The sequence below is a fragment of the Littorina saxatilis genome, linkage group LG11 (genome assembly GCF_037325665.1).
Source record: "Littorina saxatilis isolate snail1 linkage group LG11, US_GU_Lsax_2.0, whole genome shotgun sequence".
Classification (NCBI taxonomy): Eukaryota; Metazoa; Mollusca; class Gastropoda; order Littorinimorpha; family Littorinidae; genus Littorina; species Littorina saxatilis.
Genome location: NC_090255.1, coordinates 12,783,308 through 12,796,066, shown reverse-complemented (window position 1 = coordinate 12,796,066; position 12,759 = coordinate 12,783,308).

Sequence of the window (12,759 nt, the reverse complement as noted above, 5' to 3'; positions counted from 1 at the left end):
AGGATGATGCTTCCCGCTTCCGTTTTGCCGAATCCCCATCAGTTGCCTACCAGCTTTCTCAGGTGCTGGCGCGGCCTTCTCCTGCGGGACGGTCGCAGCCGGGCATCTCTGTTCCTTTGCTGGTACCTTACGGACCGGCACCGGAACTTGCTCGGGCCTGGCTGGCTTCGGATACCCAGGCTTCTTCTTTTGTGCCCACACATCACAAGAAGTTTACTCTGCCGAAGACAGGTCGCTCTTGGCTTGCTCCTTTTGCGCTTCCGCGTGCACCTCTTCAGGTCACGCCGGAGTTGGCTTCTTTGCTGGCAAAGCCTATCAAGAGCGATTCGGGGGTCGTGCTTCCTGACCATACCCTCATGGCATCGGAGGAGATTAGTCGTCAGCTTTTAGAGCTGGCTTCGATCTCCGAGACGCTCCTGCGGTCCCTTACCAGGGCTATGACCGAGACGCTGGACCCTTTTGTCCTCGCGGTCGAGCAGGACGCTGACGACATCTCAACTCTTCTTTCGGCTCTGGCGAGAGTCAACGAAGAGCAAATGAAGTTGTCAGCGATGCAGTACGCACATTCGGTCATGAGCCGGAGAGATCTTTTTCTGGGTCACTCTCAGTTCACGGACCAGACTACTCGTGACACACTGCGGGCGTCTCCCTTGACAGAAGGCTCTCTGTTTGGCCGTCTGGCGTTTGACGCCAGGAAGACGGAGATACAGATGAACAGAGATTCTCAGTTCTCTGACTTCTCTCTGCAGGCGTTCAAGCAGGCCAAGCCTTCTCAGGCTCAGCCCGCTCCGCCTAAACAGCCTCAGGCCTCTGGCTCTGCCAAGCCTGCCGGACAGAAGCGGGGCAGATTTCCTTCTCGTGGTTCGAGAAAAAGATCGGCGCCCAGCAGGGGGCGGGGCGGCTCTGGAAGCAAGCCTCACCCCCAATGAAGTGTTCCCGGTCCCACCACCCCCCCGCCCTCCACTCTGGTGATGGCGGGGGGCCCTTCAAGGGCACTTTCTCACTGGGCGGCCCTAGTGCACAGCCAGTGGATCGTGGGCGTCGTGGGATCGGGCTTTCGTCTGCTTTGGGGCGAAAGAAAGGCACCTCTGTCGCGGCGTCTGCCGGGCTTCAAGCCTCCCTCCTCACCAGAAGCAAGGTCCGTCCTTCAGGCGGAAATCGTTGCTCTGGTGCAGAAGGGCGCGGTGGAGAGGGTCATAGACCACACGTCCCTCGGCTTTTACGGGCGGCTGTTCGCCGTCCCCAAGGCCTCGGGGGCGTGGCGTCCCGTCCTGGACCTGTCGCTTCTCAATACTTACCTGAGAACGATTCGGTTCAAGATGGAGACGCCCGCGTCGGTCAGAGACTCTCTTCGCCCGGGAGACTGGGCGACCTCCATAGACCTGACGGATGCATACTTCCATATTCTGGTGCATCCGTCCGACCGGAAATGGCTCCGTTTCCGGTGGGACAGTCAGGTCTACCAGTTTCGCGCTCTGCCTTTCGGGCTGTCTCTCGCACCTTGGGTCTTCACCATGGTCGTGAGGCAGTTATGCGCACTGGTGAGGTCGCAGGGTATACGGCTGAGAGCATACCTGGACGATTGGCTGGTTCTGAACCAAAGCCAGTCTGGGTGCTCCAGTCATACCCAGGCGGTTCTTCGTCAAGCCCACCAGCTGGGTTTTTCGATCAACCGGACAAAGTCGGAGTTGGTGCCGTCACAGACGTTCACTTATCTGGGGATGTCTTTCTGCACGGTTACATGGACGGTCCAGCCTTCTCAGAGGAGGGTGGACAAGCTCCAAGCCATCATCCGCGCCACTTTGTCTCTCCCGAGGGCTTCCCTCCGGACGCTGGCCTCCATCTTGGGACAGATGGAGTCCATGGCTCTCTTGGTGCCTCTGGGCAGGGTCCACAAACGTCCGCTTCAGCTTGCCCTGAAACCGTATGTGGACTCTGCCTGCGTGGACTGGGACGTCCTCATCCCTTTGCAGGGATGGTTCCAGTCAGCGACCCTTCCGTGGTTGGACACGGCATGGGTCTGCAGGGGTGTGCCGATTGTCCTGCCCCCCCCAGACACGGACCTCTTTACAGATGCGTCTCTGATGGGTTGGGGTACACACACAGACCGACAGACTGCGTCGGGCCTGTGGTCGGCAGAGCAGAGCCATTGGCATATAAACTTGCTGGAGCTAGAGGCTGTGGCCCTGGCTCTGGCGGAGTTTCGGCCCTCCCTTCACGCCAAGCATGTTCGTCTGTTTACAGACAACACGACTGTGGCAGCTTATCTGAACAAGCAGGGAGGGTCGCGGTCCCCGTCTCTCTCGGGCAGGACCTGCGAGATTCTGACCTGGTGCTGGCAACACCAGATCACTCTCTCGGCCAGGTACCTCCCGGGGAGTTTGAACACTCTGGCGGACGCGCTCAGTCGCTCCGACAGAGTGCTTCAATCAGAGTGGACGATCACTCACGGGGCACTGCTTCGTCTCTGGGCCCTCGTCCCAAAGCCTCTGGTGGACCTCTTTGCCACCCGCTTTTCGAAGAGGCTGCCGATCTTCGTCTCGCCATTCCCGGATCCCGAGGCTTGGCAGACGGATGCATTGGCCTTTCCGTGGACAGGGCTCCAGGCCTACGCCTTTCCTCCCTTCCAGTTACTCGGCCGAGTAATCCGGAAGGCGGAAATGGAGGGTCCGGATCTTCTCCTGGTTGCGCCCCTGTGGCCCTCACAGGCGTGGTTCCCGGACCTTCTGAGGCTCGCTCAGGGCCCGCCCATCCCTCTCGCTCTCGCAAGAGGAGAGTTGGTTCAGCCTCGCACCGGCATTCCACACGAGGACCCCTCATTCCTCAAACTTCACGTGTGGAAGTTGTCCGGTCTTCTCTGAGGCGTTCCGGCGCTTCTGAGCAAACATTGGACCTGGTGGAACGCTCTCATAGGGCTTCCACTTCGTCGGTGTACGCTTCTCACTGGAAGTCCTGGGCGACCTGGTGTCAGGCCCGTGGTTTGGACGCGCTGGCTCCTCGTTCCATGCATGTCGCAAACCACCTTGCCTTTCTTTCCTCTCAAGGAGCGTCTGCTTCCTCCTTGAGGGTGCGAAGATCCGCCATTGCAGTTACACTACGGCAACTGGGTCGCACGATCGATGTCACTGGCGTCATCTCAAGGGTGATCAAGGGCGCTGCTCTCAAAGAGTCCGCTACTCGTTCTTCCCTCCCGAAGTGGGATCTCTTTCTGGTACTCGAATTTCTTCGTTCCGCAGAATTTGAACCATTGGCCGCGGCTAGTTTCGCTAGTCTTACGCGCAAAACGCTTTTTCTCCTGCTTGTAGCTACGGCTCGCAGGGGAAGTGAGATTCACGCCCTGTCGGGGGACCCGGCGGACATCTCTCACGAGCCTGACGGCTCTATTACGTTGCGGTTCCGGCCTAACTTCCTGGCAAAGAATCAGGCCCCTGACCAGGCCTCTCCGCTAGTCTGCGTCAAGCCTTTGACTTCCATTCTGGCTCCCGGAGACCCGGACGCGGTTAATTGCCCGGTCCGAGCTCTTGGCATCTACCTGGCCCGCGCGCAGCCGCTTAGGTCCAAATTTCAAAAGCTTCTGTTCATCTCTATGAACACGTTAAGAAATAGGGATATTGCCAAAACCACAATGGCTCGTTGGGTGTCCATGCTCATCAAGCAAGCGTACGTGTGGAGCCTGGCAAACAAAGGGGGGGGACTGCCTGTCTTCCCCATGGACTCTGCCCGGGCCCATGAAACCAGGGCTTGGGCGTCCTCTTTGGCTGTCCTTCGGTCTCACAAGCTGGACGAAGTCCTACGCACGGCGTACTGGCGTTCCGAGGACGTGTTTCTCAACTATTACCTCAGGGACGTCTCCTCTGTGAGGCAAGATGGCTCTAGAACTTTCCCCGCGCTCATAGCAGGCGGTCAGTTCCTTGCAAGGGTTTGAGGTGAGTTTGGATTTTTTCATTCCCACCGCCTTGTTGAAGCTATCTGCTTTTATGTGATTCGGAGTAAGAATATGTAATTTAATCGAAAATTTTTAAGTAAATTTTCATTTCATTAATATACTTACCCGAATCACATACCGTATTCCCTCCCGCCAACCCCGCATATGAGTTTTTAGTCTATTAAGTCGTATGAAGACACGTGGTGTTTACAGGGGAAGTGACGTCACGTAACCCGAGATGGGAGGTAACTCCCTGGGTAGATGGTCATTACCCTGCCTATGTTTACACTTTTTGTGTTGGGTTGCTTCCCTTTAAAATTCTTTAAGACGGGTAGCCTTTTCAGACCTTAGCATGTTAAGACTGCGTCAATGCTTTTATGTGATTCGGGTAAGTATATTAATGAAATGAAAATTTACTTAAAAATTTTCGATTAGTGCTTTTGTGAACAAGAAACAATTGACAAGTGGCTCTATCCCATCTTCCCCCTTTCCCCGTCGCGATATAACCTTCGTGGTTGAAAACGACGTTAAACACCAAATAAAGAAAAGAAAAGAAAGAAAGATCTGTTGGTAATTTTGTTTAGTATTTTTGTTCGAAGGGGGTGGTGTCGGAGGGTTAGTTGTTGCTTTTTTCATTGTGTGCACTTTTTGTCCATATTTATGAACATTTATTAACTGTTGCATGTTTTAGTGATATAGATTGATTGGTATATGAAACGATTGTTTGCACATATTGCTGTGGATTGAATTTTTGCTAATTTATTAAGTTAAAAAGGTAGTCGAAACCCTGAGAAAGCAATGCATTATTTAAATAAAATGTGTCAAATAAATGGTGTAATTTATTACAATGAGAGGTGACTACACCTAAGCTTTGTACCTTGAAAGTCAATGTAGATTTCTTGACCTTTTTGTGTGCTGTTTCATTTTGATGCATATCGTCGTCGTCCTGGTTATTTTGGCGCAACTAGATTCTTGGCGATTTTAATGTTTTTGTGCTTTAGACTAAGTAAATTATTCTCAATGAGAAATATTCTCTGTAATATGATGGACAAATGTTAAGTCCTTTGTACTGGAAACTTGCATTCTCCCAGTAAGGTAATATATTGTACTACGTTGCAAGCCCCTGGAGCAAATTTTTGATTAGTGCTTTTGTGAACAAGAAACAATTGACAAGTGGCTCTATCCCATCTCCCCCCTTTCCCCGTCGCGATATAACTTGCATGGTTGAAAATGACGTTAAACACCAAATAAATAAAGAAAGAATATGATGGACAATACCTGATTTAACATTTTTGTAATCTTTCTATCCATACTAGGTACACATTTAAACACTATTTCACACAAAAATAATCAGTTTTGGCCTTGTGCTGAAAAGCCGTCTAAAATGAGTAACGCCAAACTCCATGACGACGTCAATATCATGTTCTTTTAGTGTGTGTGACTGGATAAACTTCACTGTACACATGCCCTGATTGAAGTTGGGGGGGGGGGGGGGGGGGGGAGAGATATGGTGGAAATGGTTTTGAGAGGAATGAATAAATGGCTATCAAATGAGTCTTCTTTTTCTTCTTCTTCCTTGTTTGCTTAATCAAGTCAAGTCAAGTCAATATTTATTTTTTGTAAAAACTAAGGTTACATGAATTCTAAAAATAAAAAAAAATTGCAATAAACACGACAAAAAAGATATGTAATAATGAGAAACAACAGTTAAAAAAACCGCGACAGGACAACGATAACATGTGTACCGTGAGTCGAATAGCATGGTGTGCCATGTAATTGTTCATAGTCAGATTGTTTGGCAACAGGTTTTTTCCCCCCGATATCTTTCCACGAAAGCACAGCACAATCAGACGTCCACTCGAGAGGACAGCACGTTTCGCCCTGCAGCCCGGACTGACGATCTAACAGCGAACGACAAGAAGAACAAGAAGACGACGTCCACTCCTGTGGAGCGTAGGAAACTTGCTGTCCTCTTCAGAGCCTCCAGGAGAGGTATTCACGTCATCCTTTTTGGCGGCACTTGACCGCATGGTGGCACTGTTTGAGCTGTAAGTCGCCCTAAATGCCATTCCTGAAATCCAGTTTCTACCCGCCAAGGTCACGTGATGGCAGCCTCGCTGACCATGCAACTCTTCATGTTTGTATGTCGAATGGTCTGAATTTTGTGCTCTTTCAACAACAGAATCCAAATTCAGGGAGGTTTGCCATTGAGCAATAACCACACTACCCCCCGCGGGTTAGGAGGAAGAATTTACCCGATGCTCCCCAGCATGTCGTACGAGGCGACTAACGGATTCTGTTTCTCCTTTTACCCTTGTTAAGTGTTTCTTGTATAGAATATAGTCAAGATTTTAGTCAAGCAGTATGTAAGAAATTTTAAGTCCTTTGTACTGGAAACTTGCATTCTCCCAGTAAGGTAATATTAATTTAGATTTACCAAGCACAATGTTATTTTGCATATAGCCCCTTAACTACCGAAAGAAAACGAAAGTGAAACTAGAGTTATACCCCAGAGTGACCGCCCTTTGCAGGTGGCGCCAGCAGTGCTTGGCGCCAAGCGCTGTCAGCTGGAATGCGGCACAGGCAACGCGGGCGCGCCACTTATCACTTCACCTCTTTTCGCCGACGTGTACACATCGGCAGTGACTTACGGTCTAGTTTCCTGGATCTCTACCGGTGGTGTTTTTCGTTAGTGATTCTACGGCTTATTCTTCTTGGAAGAAAATACATAAAGAAGATTAAGCCTCCTTGTGTCTGTGCACGGTGTTTTTTCCCTACGCTTCTGGTGTGAATACCGTTGGTTTTCTTGTGATCTTCACACGCGACCGGTGTCTTCTTGTTCAGGGAAGTGAAAAATTTTTCTATTTTTGATTCAGCTATCGTCTGCTTGCTAGCTTTATCTTCTTCCTAGTTCATTCACTTTATAATTATGTCTGGTTCTGATCAGAGCCGGGATAGCACGGGACGTTGGGCCCCCAGCCCGTCCCCTACTCCTAACGCTCTGCGTAAACGTCGTTCCAAGCAAAGAAAGTTGGATCTCCTCCAACAAAGGTTGTTGAGTGCGCCGATTTCTGGCCGCTCGACCCCGGAGCCCCCTTCTCCTTTGAGTGGGGGCTCCGAGGTTCAACCTTCCCTCTCTCACCCGCCTTTACGGAGTGAGACCCCCTCTGGTCTACTAGTTGGTTCCGGGGGGCAGGCGGGTGGTCCGGTTTTGACTGACTACCCCCCTCCCCCTGGTCTTCAGGGTCAAGGTCCGGACCAACTGCGGGGTCAAGTCACGGAGGCTTTGGAGGCGGTCTCAGCGCTCCCCTCCACTGCCTCCCAGCTACCTGCAGCGTCCTCCGCAGCTCTCTCTGCGGCCTGTCAGGTCTTACGGGACGCTGGCTTCCTGGGGATTTCATCTGTCCAGTCACTCGCAGCCCCTTGCGTGATATCGGACTTAGATGGCCTGGTCATGTCTGTCGACCGTTCCTCTCCCAATCACGGGGACGCCGACCGGACCACGAGCCTGGACAAGGCCCGGTCAATAGGCCTGGGCGAGTCCGCGGCCCGGGCCCCGTGTTCTCGCGGGGCCGGGGCCGGGGCCCGGGCCGCTGGCCTGGACGGGGCCCGGGCCCCGTGCTTTGACGGGGCCTGGGCCCGGTGCTCCGACGGGGCCGGGGCCCGGGCCGCTGGCCTGGACGGGGCCCGGGCCGCTGGCCTGGACGGGGCCCGGGCCCCGTGCTTTGACGGGGCCGGGGCCCGGGCCGCTGGCCTGGACGGGGCCCGGGCCGCGGGCCTGGACGGGGCCCGGGCCGCGGTCCTGGACGGGGCCCGGGCCGCTAGCCTGGACGGGGCCCGGGCCGCGGGCCTGGGCGGGGCCCGGGCCGCTGGCCTGGTCGGGGCCCGGGCCCCGTGCTCTGGCGGGGCCCGTGCCCCGGGCCCGGTGTGGGCCCCGGCCCGGGCTCCGTGCCCCGACGGGGCCGGGGCCCGGGCCGCTGCTCTGAACGGGGCCACGTTTTGGGACAGCTCCCTTGCCGCTCCTCCTAACGGGCCCGCGGCCCGGGACGGTTCTGATGTGGCCCCCCCTCATGGGGGACATACCTCACAGGCAGTGACCTCCTCGGTTCTGGCGGGCTCTGGTTTTGACCACCCCCAGGACTTTGATTTAGGCCTGCCTTCCGCCTTTCGGGAGTTCGACGACATCTCGTCCGAGGACGATCTGTATCCCGATCTTCAGCCTCCTAAGGTTGCTGACACATCTTCAAACAGTCTTCTTTCGATGATGTCCTCATTCAAGGAGGAACTCTTTTCTCTGAGGCGCTCCGTCCAGGGTCAGCTTGACTCTCTCTCCTCTGCAGTCCGGGGAGGAGGTTCCGGTTCTATACCGTCAACCACACACTCTGAGAACCCCTCGGCTCCCCCGGCTCCACGCCATGGGTGTCCTCCTTCTCCTCCGCTGGCTCTCTTTGAGTCAGAGGAAATTTCCCCTGAGGACCCGTCTGCCGACAGGTCCACGGTGACAACCACATTCCTCAACCTGTTGGCGGACAAGTTGGGAGACGGGGCGTTTTCCGAAGGCCAGTCCTCTAAGGCTAACGCTCGGGCGGCCTTCGACTCCATGCAGGGGGGTCCCCTGAGTGACAGGCGTTCGCGCCTACGACTGACCTGTCACCCTAACCTTCGGTTGGCGTGGGACCTCGTGCTCCAGTCTTTCCGGTCTAATGATTCGGACAAGACTGGCAGCACTGTCCCCCCAGAGGCCCAGGACACTGCTCCCTCTTTCCCCAATCCTAGGGATCCTTTTTCTTTCCCTAGGATGACTTGTAAAAGCGGGGGTCAGTTCGCGTTCGACGCTAGCACCCTCCCTTTTCAACACACCAGTAAGGCGGTGGGTGCCGATAACGAACCTTTTCGGGGCTCTGCCCCTGCAGTGTCCTCCTTCGCTTTGACCCCGTTGGCTTTTTCGCATTTGGAGGGAGTTGTCAGCGACTCTCTTCAATGTCTCTCCAATGCATGGCATTGGTCAGACGCTGCCATCAACTCGACGGGTACGGTGGCCTCCGGTTCCAACCTCCGGTCTGGTTTCACGCCCCTCGCCCAGGTGGACGGTAACCAGGCCGGACACGCCTTTTCTGCCCTTAGGGCCGCTATGACCTCTCAGACGGAACTTCTCCTCCGTCTCAGAGCACAGCTGCTCGCGCTGTTCCGGGACGCACACCTTAAGTCGTCCTATCTCTCACCTGAGGAACGGCGTTCTTTGCGGAACACCCTGACCACGCCGTCTGCACTGTTTAATCCCGGTACTGTCAAGGCCGTGGTGGAACAGTCGCACAAGCGGCGTCAGTCAGATTTCTTGGTAGGGTCGCGGACGTGTTCTGCCCCTCCTCCCAAGCGTCACAAGGGCAACCCACCCAAGGATTTCCGCCCCCCTGCCACTCAAACTTCTTCTTTTCAACCGGTGCGGCCCACTCGGCAACCGGAATCTCAGAATTTTCGCCGCCCTCAGCCCGTCGGGCAGAAGCGGCAGAAGGCCCGGAAACCAGGGCAAAAGGGCCCCCAGAAGCGGCAGTTCTTCGGGTCCCTTTTGACTCGCCCCGCCCACCCTCCCAACACCCCGCCCCTCTCCTGTCCTCCGTGGGCTCTCTTCGACGTGCTCTCCCGGCTTGGGAAAAACACGTTCGAAATCAGTATGTGTTGAGAGTGGTACGGACGGGGTACTCCTTCCCTCTGGTTTCCCCCCCTCCTCTCACGGGCGTCCCGATTGCGTTCCCAGAACCAAGCGATCCCTCTCGGGCTCGTGCTCTGGAGGCAGAGGTCCGGGACCTGTTGACAAAAGGCGCCATCTTCCCGGTGTCCAACCCCGGCCCGGGATTTTACGCCCGTCTCTTCACGGTCCCCAAAAAGAACGGCGAGTTCAGGCCGATTCTCGACCTCTCTGCTCTAAACGAGCACATTCAAAAGTCCCCTTTCAAGATGGAGACTCCCCCCTCTATCAGACTTGCCATCCGGCCGGGGGACTGGGCCACGTCTCTCGATCTATCGGACGCTTATTTTCACATCCTGGTCCACGAGAACGTTCAACACCTCCTCCGGTTCGTCTGGTCAGGGGTGGTCTACCAGTTTCGGGCCCTCCCCTTCGGTCTGTCTCTGGCCCCCCTCATTTTCACCAAGGTCACCAGAGAACTGGCTGCCTTGGTCCGGGCGGAGGGAGTTCGCCTGAAGCTCTACCTGGACGATTGGCTGACCCTGGCGGCAACCCAGTCCCTTTGTCGGACTCACTCGCGCCTGGTCATGGACTGGACTTCAGAGTTGGGCTTTCTGATCAACCACTCCAAGTCCGACCTCCACCCGTCCCAATCTTTTGTCTATTTGGGCATGTCTTTCGACACGGTGGCCTACACGGTGGCTCCCACCTCAGCCCGTCTCGACGCCCTGACGTCACGGATTGCGCGACTCAGTGCTCGCCGCACCGCGACCCTTCGTCACCTTTGCCAACTCTTGGGTACGATGGAATCTCTTTCCCCCCTCCTTCCCCTGGGGAGGGTGTTCAAGCGTCCCCTCCAACGAGAAGTCGCTCTCCGGTCCTCGAAACCACCTGTCTACTCGCAAGTGATCACTCTGGGCCCGTGGTTTCTGGCCGCTGTCTCTCAGTGGTTAGACCCGGTGTGGCTGAGGACCCCGGTACCCATCCAGCCCCCAGCCCCTCAGGTGTTTCTTTTCACGGACGCCTCCAAGACCGGCTGGGGCGCTCACCTCGATCTTCTCGAGACCTCCGGCCTCTGGAGCCCTCAGGAGTCTCTACTCCACATCAATCTCCTCGAGATGGAGGCAGTTCGCCTCTCTCTCCTTCAGTTTGCTCCTACCCTTCGGGGAAAGTCTGTTCTCCTTCACGGGGACAACACAGTCTGCCTAGCTTACCTGAAAAACCAGGGGGGCACACACTCAACGTCCCTCTCGTTGAAGGCCGAGCAGATCTTGCTTTGGTGTTTCCAGCAGAACATCCTCCTCTCAGTACAGTTCATCCCGGGGAAACTGAACTCCCTCGCGGATCTCCTCAGTCGCCGAGATCAGATCTTGCCGACCGAGTGGACCATTTCCCACAAGGCCCTTCTTCCTCTGTGGTCCCACTGGTTCACTCCGTTAGTGGATCTCTTTGCCACTCGGTACAGCAAGCGACTCCCTCTGTACGTGAGTCCGTTTCACGACCCCATGGCCTTCGGAAAGGACGCATTCGCTCTGCCATGGTCGGGTCTCCAAGCCTACGCCTATCCCCCGACGGCTCTGGTAACCCGAGTCCTAGCCAAGTACGCTCAGGAGAGGCCCACACTGCTTTTGGTCGCGCCCTTTTGGCCCACGGCAGCTTGGTTCCCCGAACTGGTCGCGCTCTCCCACGTTCCCCCGTTCGACCTCAATCTCGACTCGCTCAGTCTCCTGCAACCTCGATCGGGCATACCACACCCCGCGCCCGACTCCCTCCGCCTGACCGCCTGGCTTTTGTGCGGTCAAAACTGCGAACATTAGGACTTTCGTCACACGCTGTTTCCTTGTCTCTTGACGCTCGGCGTCCCTCTACTAACAACCTTTACTCCCTACGCTGGTCCACTTGGGTTTCCTTCGCTGCCGGAAAGAAATTTGACCCATTACAGCCTTCTCCAACCCAGCTGGCTAATTTCCTTTCCTCCCTTCATCTACAGAAAGGTTTCAAAGCTTGTACCCTCTTAGGGTACAAATCGTCGGTCACCAGTACCATCGCGGCTGCCACGGGGGTTAGGCCTCTCCATCTCATTCATTCTTCCCTCATCACCAATCTGATCGACGGAATTAAGAATCGTTCTGTGCGCAAAACAGTCACCTTTCCCAAATGGGACGTTTTCCTCGTGCTTAACGCCTTGAGGTCTCCTCCGTTCGAACCTCTGAGCTCTGCCTCCCTTCGGGACCTCACTCTCAAGACCGTTTTTCTTGTTTCGCTCGCAACTGCTCGCAGAGTCAGTGGTATCCACGCCATTAGTGGTCTCCCACACGATGTCGAATTTGCACCTGACCTTGCGTCCATGACTCTTTCCTTTTTGCCTGAGTTCAGAGCAAAAACCAACTGGCTGATGTGTTTTCAGCCCCCATCGTCATTCCCTCTCTCACTCGGGACCTTGACCCTGATGATCCGGATAGGTTTTTATGTCCCGTTCGGGCCATAAAGGCCTATCTTGACCGTACTGCTTCTCATAGGGCCACTAAACGAGCCTTGTTTATCTCCCTTCTGCCTAACATGGAACGAGATATCTCCAAGCAGACGATTGCTCGCTGGTTAGTTTTTCTGATCAAACAAATTTACAAAAACGCTAACCTGACACGAACGACTCCGGTTCGTGCACATGAGATCCGGGCCATCAGTTCCTCACTCAGTTTCGTTCGGGGGGTGCCGTTGACTCAAGTCATGCACGCAGCCTACTGGAGGTCTGTGTCTACCTTCACAGACTTCTACCTCCGCACGTTCTCGGCTAGACGGGGAGACGAGACCTACGGCATCAAGAAAGCTGTTCTCTCACAATCTCTGGTCTCTCTCTAGGTGAGTGTTGTCTCTTACCATAGATATGTGGATATTTTCAAATCCTTGGTTCATTCAGACAGGGGCCAGGTCCTTAGGTGTTCACTGTGCGTGCACCTCTGCCTTCCCCCTGCTCTGCCAACCTTCATTTGGGAGTGATAAGGCATGGGATCCCAACCTCCTCGGTGGTATTCTATGCAAAATAACATTGTGCTTGGTAAATCTAAATTAATCATGAAAATTTATATTAATTTTCTTATTTATTTATACTTACCAACACAATGTTATTCTTATTGCTCCCTCCCTCCTC